Source organism: Lycium ferocissimum, chromosome 9, assembly GCF_029784015.1.
Source record: "Lycium ferocissimum isolate CSIRO_LF1 chromosome 9, AGI_CSIRO_Lferr_CH_V1, whole genome shotgun sequence".
Lineage (NCBI taxonomy): Eukaryota > Viridiplantae > Streptophyta > Magnoliopsida > Solanales > Solanaceae > Lycium > Lycium ferocissimum.
The window spans coordinates 4,728,743-4,738,286 of NC_081350.1; the positions used below are offsets into that span (position 1 = coordinate 4,728,743).

Genomic DNA, 9,544 nt, shown 5'->3' on the forward strand with positions numbered 1-9,544 from the left:
CTTGGCATCTAAACTGACAACAACATCACTAGACAAATGGGTTAAGGTTAAGGGAATCAAAGGATTAAAACCATAAAACACTTCAGATGGGGTCATGCCAATAGAGGAATGGAGAGGCCTATTATAAGAAAACTCAATCAAAGGAAAACAGTCTTCCCAAGAAGTGGGTTTTCCTCTAATTATACACCTAAGCATGCTCCCTAGAGTCATATTCACTACTTCGGTTTGGCCATCCGTTTGAGGGTGGCAAGAAGTACAGAACATGAGCTTGGTACCAAGTGTACATGAGCTTGGTACCAAGTGTAGCCTAAAGACTCTTCCAAAAATGACTAAGAAACTTGGAATCCCTATCACTAACAATAGTGCAGGGGACTCCGTGCAATTTAAGCACATGATTCAGAAATAAATCAGCTACATGAGATGCATCATCATATTTATGGCATGATATAAAATGAGACATTTTAGAGAGCCTATCTACTACAACAAAAATGCTATCATGAACCCTTTTGGTTCTTGGAAGATCCAATATTAAATTCATAGAATATCAATCCAAGAACCAATAGGAGTGGGAAGGGGAGTGTAAATACCTTGAGGCCGAGTCTTTGATTTGGCTTGTATGATTTGAAAATGTAAGATGGTATACATGATTTTAACTCTTCCATGCCACTCAAGTTGTTTATAATATATATCCTTAAAACAATGATATAGGAAAAATTAAAAATAAGTGAAAATGGAGGGGGAAAAAAAGCAAAATTGGTGAAAGTTATTTTTCTATTCACATCTAGGTTTGTCTTTCTTTTTAATTCTTCAATAAATTTAGCTTTATTTAAATAAGTGTGTGAAAATAATATGAACGGGCAGGAGGTTGATATAATTAGATCTTAATCCAACTAAATATGATAAAATAGTCGCACTTACACAGAAAACATGAAACTAAAGAGTAAGAGTAAGAGACTCATAAGGAGTACTTATTCATATTCTCATAAAGTTAAATGGGCAAAGGTGTAAATATACTCTTTAACTTTGCGATTTAGAGCAGATATATTCCCTATTAAAAAATGGTGTTTATATATACTTGCCTTTACAAAATGGTGCAAATATTCTCCTGTCCTTACACAAATAGTGTAAATATACCATTTTCACTAACAGGATTTATTTTAAAAATCATTTAGTTTTTTTTTTTTTTTGAAAAAAATGTCATGTGGCTTTAAAAAAAGTCTACTCATTTTTTTTTTTAGTAGACATTTTTTTTTCTAACGTCACATGGTAATTTTTTTTCTAGCGGATCAGGTCTGGTTCGTTTTAAAAAATCTCCATGGATTTGAAAAAAAAAAATAAGTCTACTCATTTTTTTTTTAAATTAACCAGACCAGACCAACCAGAAAAACAAAATTATTATGTGGCTTTAGAAAAATATGTCTACTAAAAAAAATGGGTATACTTTTTTTTAAAGCCACATGGTATTTTTTTGATTAAAAAATAAATAAAATGATTTTTAAAAAAAATTTCAGCGAAAAGGATATATTTGCACCATTTTGTAACGGTAGATATATCTACACCACTTTTATAACGGTTATATATCTGCTCTAAATAAAGAAAATTGAGAGGTACATTTGCACTTTTCCCAAGTAAATTATACTCATAATTCAGTTAGGTTAACTTAGGATGATAGTATTGATAGTGCTTACCTAATAGGGCGTCATCGTTATCATCTTATCATTATCATTAGATGACTTTATGTTAATATAATTCCTCCAAGGCAATTTTAATCTTTAGGAGAAAAAGAGTGAAAAGCTCAAAGAACAACCCACATAGAAAAAGAACATAAAAGAGTGGTGCCCCCACTCGTTGTAAAATGCATGTGGCTGTCCTTTATATGTCACGTTGGCTTCGACGACCCGCCAAAAGGCGCCATCTCTGCCAGCTGGCACAGACCACGACCTTTTCTCGCACCAAAACTGAAATATATTTAGGATTATTTTACCCCATATAAAATATAGAATTATTTTATACCGCGTTCAGTTAGTAGGTTAAGGAATAACAATATACTAAATTGGGGCCATTAGTTTAAGTGTTAAAATTGATCAATACCATCTAATAGGAACAAAGATGAGTTGAAGTGTTAAAATGGAATTTTGTGCCAACTTTAAGGTCCAGAGGCCTTAGTTATCTCTTACTTCCTCCGTCCTAATTTATTTGACATTTTTTGCTGTTTGTGAGTTAAATTTTTTAATTTTGACTGTGTGTTTGAATATAGAATCTCTAAAAAAATTTAAATAAATTACATATTTGGAAACTACGTAAAAGTAATATAAGTCACCATAATTAAGAAATTAAAAGATTTAGAAGACATATGAAAAATTACGGCGAAAGAACAACTCGTTTGATTCTTGCAAAGCAAAAAGTACCAAACAAATTGGGACGGACCGACGGAGGAAGTATAAAAAATAGATAGCTAATTCTTTAGAATACTCCAACCTATGAGATATCCTTGTCTGTCATTAATACTAAAGTAAATACTAGTGAACTCTTGAAAATTTTGTATGATAAAAAATTATAACAAAATCTAAATTATTTTATTAATTGAAAAAGGGAGTTATAAAAATATATCCAACTTTTGTATGTTCGGATTGGTGATGCTATTTAATGTTCCCTATAGACATGAGTTATGCGTAGGATTAGGGGGGTTCGTGGGTCGGTTTGGGTCGGATTTGGGTTAAAATCAAAACCAAATTAATCTAGTTAGTTTTTAAAATTAATAGTTTAGTGTACGCGCTTTGCGCATGTCCTATATCAATAAATATAAAATTAAAAAAAAAAATCGATGAACATTATTAGATAATGAATTTAGGTTGTAAAATATATATTAAAAAAAAAGTATAAGTTCTTGAAAATGATTCATGTTGATCGTACATAAATTTAAACAATACATACACTTATACCCGATTTTGATCAACCCAAGCTTCTTCCTTTACGCCTCACAAGAATTTTATAATGTAGAATTGTGACTACAACTAATGTTTAAAAAACTTTAAAGAAACTAACATGTTTGGATATTTGAACTTAAATAAAAAAGACAAACTAAGACAAATTGTTCCGCAAAATATTATCAAAATTTTACTTAAATAGAATTGTAGTTTAATAATGGGATGTTTATTTACTACACAGTTTAAATAGAAAAGGAATTCTAAATTTTACTTAAATAGAATTGCAATTTAATAATGGAATGTTTATCTACTACATAATTAATTAAAATAGAAAAATAATTACGTGGTAAATTTTTTAATTCATTTAGAATTGATAAATATTAGGATTTCTTACATTGTTAGATAAGGAAAGATTAAATAAGTATTACTATAATACTATAGATTAATGAACACGTACAAAACTTTCGGAAAGATAAAATGAGCCAGTTAATAAACAGCAAGAAGAAAGACTACCCCTAGGAAAAATATCCTACTAACCATAACTAACTTAATATTATTCATGAACTATTTAATATTTGGTTTCTCACATTATCGAACATAACTGTAAGTCTTAAACAAACACGAAAGAACAAAAATGAGCTCATTAATCAAATACGAATGGTTTGAACGGATTATAATTTTTGGACTGAGATTGTTATCTCAAGAAGAACTACTAAGGTTTTATTCAAAGCTAAAAAGGATTTCTATGCCAGTTATTGTCAGAAAGGAATTCCTATGCCAGTTATTGTCAAAAAGTACTCCAAAACAACAACATACCCAGTGTAATTCCACGAGTGGGGTCTAGGGAGAGTAAGATGTACGCAAATCTTAGCTCAACCTTTATGGGGTAGAGAGGTTGTTTCTGATAGACTATCGGCTCAAAAGAAAAATAATGGTAATTTTTTTAATTTTCAAAAAAATAAAAATAATAGAATCAAAATTAAAGTTGCTCAAATTATTTGATCGAGGCCAACCTCCATTAGTAGAAAGCGATGATTCTAGTATTCACTGAAACAAAATTCACAAAGAATCAAATGAGTACTCATTATCATGAAAGCCAACAAATTATACAAAATTAAAACAAACAATAAAGCAGTGCTCGATCACCGTAATAAAGAAACAAAAATACTAAATCTATAGGAACGGAAATGTCGCGGCTCGCGGGGATTCAACGTCTATTATATATAAATAAAAAATAATTTTAACCTTGTATATATCGTGCAACTTTTCGCTGACGAACCACTTCAACCCACTTGGCTCCGCCGTGGTCGCATGTCCATTACACATCAAGGTAAACCTCCATTAGTAGAAGTCGATGATTCTAGTATCCAACTGAAACAAAATTCACAAAAAATCAAGTCAATATTTATTATCCCGAAGACTAACAAATTATACAAAATTAAAACGAAAATAAAGTAGTGGTCGATCACTGTAAAAAAAAAAAAGTACTTAATCTATAGGAATAAAAAAACAATAGAATCAAATTTAAGATTGCTTAATATTGCAATTATTTGATCGAGGTCGACATCCATTATTAGTAGAAGGAGGTTATTCTAGTATTCACCTAAAACACAATTCACAAAAAATCAAGTCAATATTCATTATCCTGAAGACTAACAAATTATACAAAAATAAAAAATAAAGCAGTGCTCGATCACTGTAATTAAAAAAAAAAAAAAACTACTAAATCTATAAGAATAAAAAAATAATAGAATCAAATTTAGAGTTGCTCAACATCGCAATTATTTGATCGAGGCCAACCTCCATTAGTAGAAGGCGATGATTCTTGTATTCACCTGAAATAAAATTCACAAAGAATCAAGTCAATACTCATTTTCCTGAAAACTAACAAATTATACAAAATTTAAACAAAAAATAAGTCTGTGCTCGATCTCCGTAATAAAGAAACAAAAGTACTAAATCTATAGGAATAAAAAAAATAATAGAATCAAATTTAAAGTTGATTACAAAATTCTTAGGAAGACCTTCTGTTCTCAACCAAAAGCTTGTTCCTATTCAACATTTATTATATATGGATAAAAAATATTTTTAACCCTGTATATATAGTGTAAATTTTTCACCAACGAACCCCCTTCAACGCACTTGGCTCTGCCGTATTCGCATGTTCATTACACATGGACTGCTGACTGTAGCATACATGCTCTGCAAGCATAAAAGGAACATTGCCATGCACATTAGAGAAGACTAATTATATTGGGTGACCGATGAGAAATAATAGCGAGGGATTACCTTTAAAACCTAAAAGCTTTATTTAGGTTTTGTTATTTTACACGGCTTATGAGTCCTTCCAAAAATTGGGGCTTATGAGTCCTTCCAAAACTAGGCCTCCCAAAAATATTAGTGAGTTTTTTTATTTTTTCAAAAAATATATATTATTAACGATTATGTATAGTAAATGACAACTTTTTCTATTATAGAGTCTTTTGATGAAAAATAAAAAGTTTAATCAACATTTCTAAGGCCCTTCGTGCTTTTAATATAGTATAGAGTAAAATCAAATCAAACCAAATATAGTACATATCCATCGGTATGGTTCAGTTTGGTTCGGTTATTAAGAAAATTAATGATATTTCTCTCTTTCATGTTTTTTTTCCTACAATTAGGAGAGAATTTTTTATCATTTTCCAACTTATAATCCGTTATTACCCTCTTATTGTGGTGGCTATAGTTTCTTGCATTATGGAGAAAATGTCTTAGGATTTATGATTTTAATTAAGTAAATAAATTTTATAAATACAAAAAAGAAATCTAGGTAAATCTCATATAGTTGTTTCTTTGAGTAAATGAGTTTGAATTCATGGATTTCTTTTTTAAAATCGGCTTAGGTATAAAGTTCATTAGCCTATTAGGGATAAATAAAATTCTGCTTAAAAAGTATATAAATTATTTAAAACTATTTATAAAAAAATATATTGCATATATATAATTATAATTATGTATAAAATTTGTCGGTTCGATTCGATTTTTTCTTCGGTTTGCTTTTTAGTAAAACCGAAACCAAACCAAATATTATCGATTTTTAAAAATTCAAAACCAAACCTAACCTAAGTAAATATCGATTTGGTTATGCTTTTCGGTTTGGATCGGTTTTTAACCAAATCGTGAACACCCTAAGCTGTGCTTCTATGTACTTGATTAAATCGACAAGAAAAGAAAGAAAAACAAATGAACCTAAAGTGTATATCAATGTCATTCCGCGAAATGTAATCACATGCTATCAAACATCGTATTCAAATTTGATTGAAGCACTTCATACATATTTTAATTAATATATAATAATAAATTTAAGGAATAACATATTTGACTAGATTCTAAGTTTTAGTTATTAGGAATTTGCATGTTTTAGCTCCGTCCGTAAGATAAGTTAATAAATTGTTAAGTAGCGTACACTACAAGAAGTGAATTACTTACCTGATATTTATACCGAAATTGAACAATTAACTTTGAGAATTACAAAGTAAAGTAAAAATTAAAATATATCAAGTAACCATATATAGTTAACTAATAAAATTCATACACACACATGACACTTGTTGTATATACATTAATTAGTTTACATAAATCGGTGAGAGTAATTTTTTCCCCTAACCATACTCCATACATATCGTGTTACTATTAGAAAATTTCATAGATATACCTTTCGTGACACTTCTCTAAAAGGCTTGAATCAAAGACTTATTAGACATCCTGCTAAGCACTACAAGGAAACAAGACTTACAATCAAACGAAATATATCATGTTTTAGACAACGACAAGCAATGTCACACTTGTTTCTTAATTAGATATTATTGATCTTCTGAATATATGATATCCTCCCTTTACAGAAAACTAATGAATTAAAGCAAACGTAGTATCTATCTATGCAATTTTTTAAATTTCTAAACATAGCGTAAAATAGGACTTATATTTAATCCTTTAACGTCCTCACGATAAAATAAGACAATCCATGTATATATATATATATATATATATATATATATATATATATATATATATATATATATATATATATATATATATGATCGGACAAAGCCAATTTTAATAACTTACATGATATTTCTTTATTTCCTGATAAGCATATTTAGAATTTCAACTCAAGTAGGTCAAGTAACGTGAAGTTAACTCAATTCATTTGTGAAAAAGAAACTTGAGAGCAGAAAAAGGCCAAATGTGATACATATATATATATATATATATATATATATATATATATATATATATATATATATATATATATATATATAAATAAGTCAAAGAAATTGTGGTTGTTTTGGTGAGAGAATTTAAAAAACAGAAAAATGATTGACTGATTAAGGAAGTTACACGTATAAAATCTTGTTCAAATTTTATTCTTAAATTAATTAACACTCTTGTTTTCCATATGTTTCATCAAAACTTATACGGATACTAAAAATAATAATATTGATTAGATACAATTGATTTTGATATTACGTAGCCTGTTGTACCGTCGCAATCTAAAATCTTTTCTTAACATAATTCTTTTTATTACATATGGGAATAAAAAAGAATAGTTAGATTTAAGAAAATTGTAAGAATTGAACCTACACTTACTGTTATTTTTTTTTTTATATTATTAAACAGTAAGACGCGATAAATTTGTGAACATAGATGACTACTTCTAAACATATAGTAATATACTTTAGGTTTCCATTGCATCATACCTCTAGTTATAGGATCATAACAAAGTATCAAAACTAAGAATGAAAGCAGATCAACTTTACATCCAATTGTTTTTTGTTTTGGAATTATTATCTTTGGTTGCGTTTTGTCGGAACTTGAGAGTTTCAATTGATTTTGGACTCTGCTGACATCTGATAAGCAAGGGCTCACCAATTTTTTGTGGTCCGTAGTGTACACGATATCTACTACTTGAGGCAGCCACCAAAACTCTGACATGAACTACTTTTACGACAATCATTGGATCACACAAATTATTTTACTCTCTCTTTTGTCCATATACTTAGTAAAAATGTCAGTAAAAATCTTAATTTAACTTCTATTTATTTTTTTAAATCGCCGTAATCTCTCCCTCTCTCTGTATATATAGGTCATGGGGGGTGTAAAAGAAAATCAATGAGATGAACAACTCAATTTGCTCTCTCTACTAAGGTCGTGTTTGGTTGAAACACTGAAGTTCAGGTAATCATTTGTAGGAGCCAATCAAGGCTCTGAAATGCATATGATATTCAAGCGATTAATCATCGGTGGAGAGATTGTTGAACAAGAAGGCGAGTGGGAGAAAGAAAGATAAAGAATCCAAATAGCATACGTTTCTAGCTTTACATTCGGAGGATTATTAATCTAAGAAGATTTTAAGAGTATCTAAAAGATTCATATAAATCAGCGAGATTCCAGCATACGGTGAAATTCTCTCCAGATTTATGTAATTTTCTGCTTTTGTTTTTTGTTATAGATTTTGATTCTGAAATTATTCACGAGATACTGCATTAATAGTACTTATTTTGTTTCAATTTTGAAGTTCCGAAACGGTTATGTTCTGTATGTGTATATATTTGTTGAAGGGTAGCTCTGAGCTTTCACCTTGTTGATGAGTATTCAATTTCCCACCTTGAAGTAAAGCGTATTGTTTCAGGTGAGAGATTTGAGGCAACGGCAGCAACAATGATGAGGAAAGAGTCGGCGAATGTGACCGGTACCGAACCTCAGATGAAAAATGAAGTGCAATTTGCAAAGTGCGAGTGCTGTGGATTGACGGAGGAGTGTACAGAGGCGTACATAGCGAGAGTTCGGGAACGGAACCAAGGGAGGTGGATATGTGGACTATGCGCGGAGGCGGTGAAGGACGAGATGATGAGATCCAAGACATCGGAGAGAAGGATCGGAAGAGATGAAGCTTTGAATCGACACATGACATTTTGCAAGAAATTCAGAGCAAAAAGTCTGCCACCCAATCCGACAGACGAGTTGATATCAGCGGTGAAGCAGTTGTTGCTGAGGAGCTTGGATTCGCCGAGGTCAAGCAGAGGAGGTCTTGCTCGATCACAGAGTTGTTTTTCAGCTATTGATAGTTGAATTTGAATAGTTTTGGGACGAGTTTGGTAGCCTTGGAGGAAGTAAATAGCATTGGACTAGAATAATAAGTTTTGGTGTTTCATTATGCATTGGTTGAATTAGTTGTTGTTCTTGTTCTTGTTCTTGTTGTTTAGACAATTATTTAGTGAAATATATATCTATATGGATTGTTTGTTGTTGAATCAATTGAGGTTTGGTTTTAGATTTGCTAGTTGTTAGATCTGATGCTTAATTTCTTATGATCTATCAGAATTCCTCTAATTTGTTTCTCGAGAAAAAAAGGGAAACATACTCAATAGTTAGCTGGAATAGTTGATCCAATTAGTAGCAACGATGATTAGCTTATAAACCTAATGCAGGTTATTGAAATGTGGAGTTTGTTCTTGCTAGGGAAAAACAGAATGAAAAATTGAAACTTTTTCAATTGTACTCTTAAGTATATATCAAGGCAATTTAATATGAAGGTGTTACTTCTCTGTAGATCCTCAATAGCGTCTGATTGA

The 9,544-nt window shown here is 30.3% G+C and overlaps 1 long non-coding RNA gene across 1 annotated transcript; it reads left to right on the top strand.

Annotated features, from left to right (window-relative positions):
- Nucleotides 1-7,728: 7,728 nt before the first annotated feature.
- LOC132029536 (uncharacterized) lies at nucleotides 7,729-9,227 on the top strand. The gene is made up of 2 exons (XR_009407855.1): nucleotides 7,729-8,369; nucleotides 8,602-9,227. It is a non-coding gene; the product is annotated as an uncharacterized LOC132029536 (long non-coding RNA).
- Nucleotides 9,228-9,544: the final 317 nt, after the last annotated feature.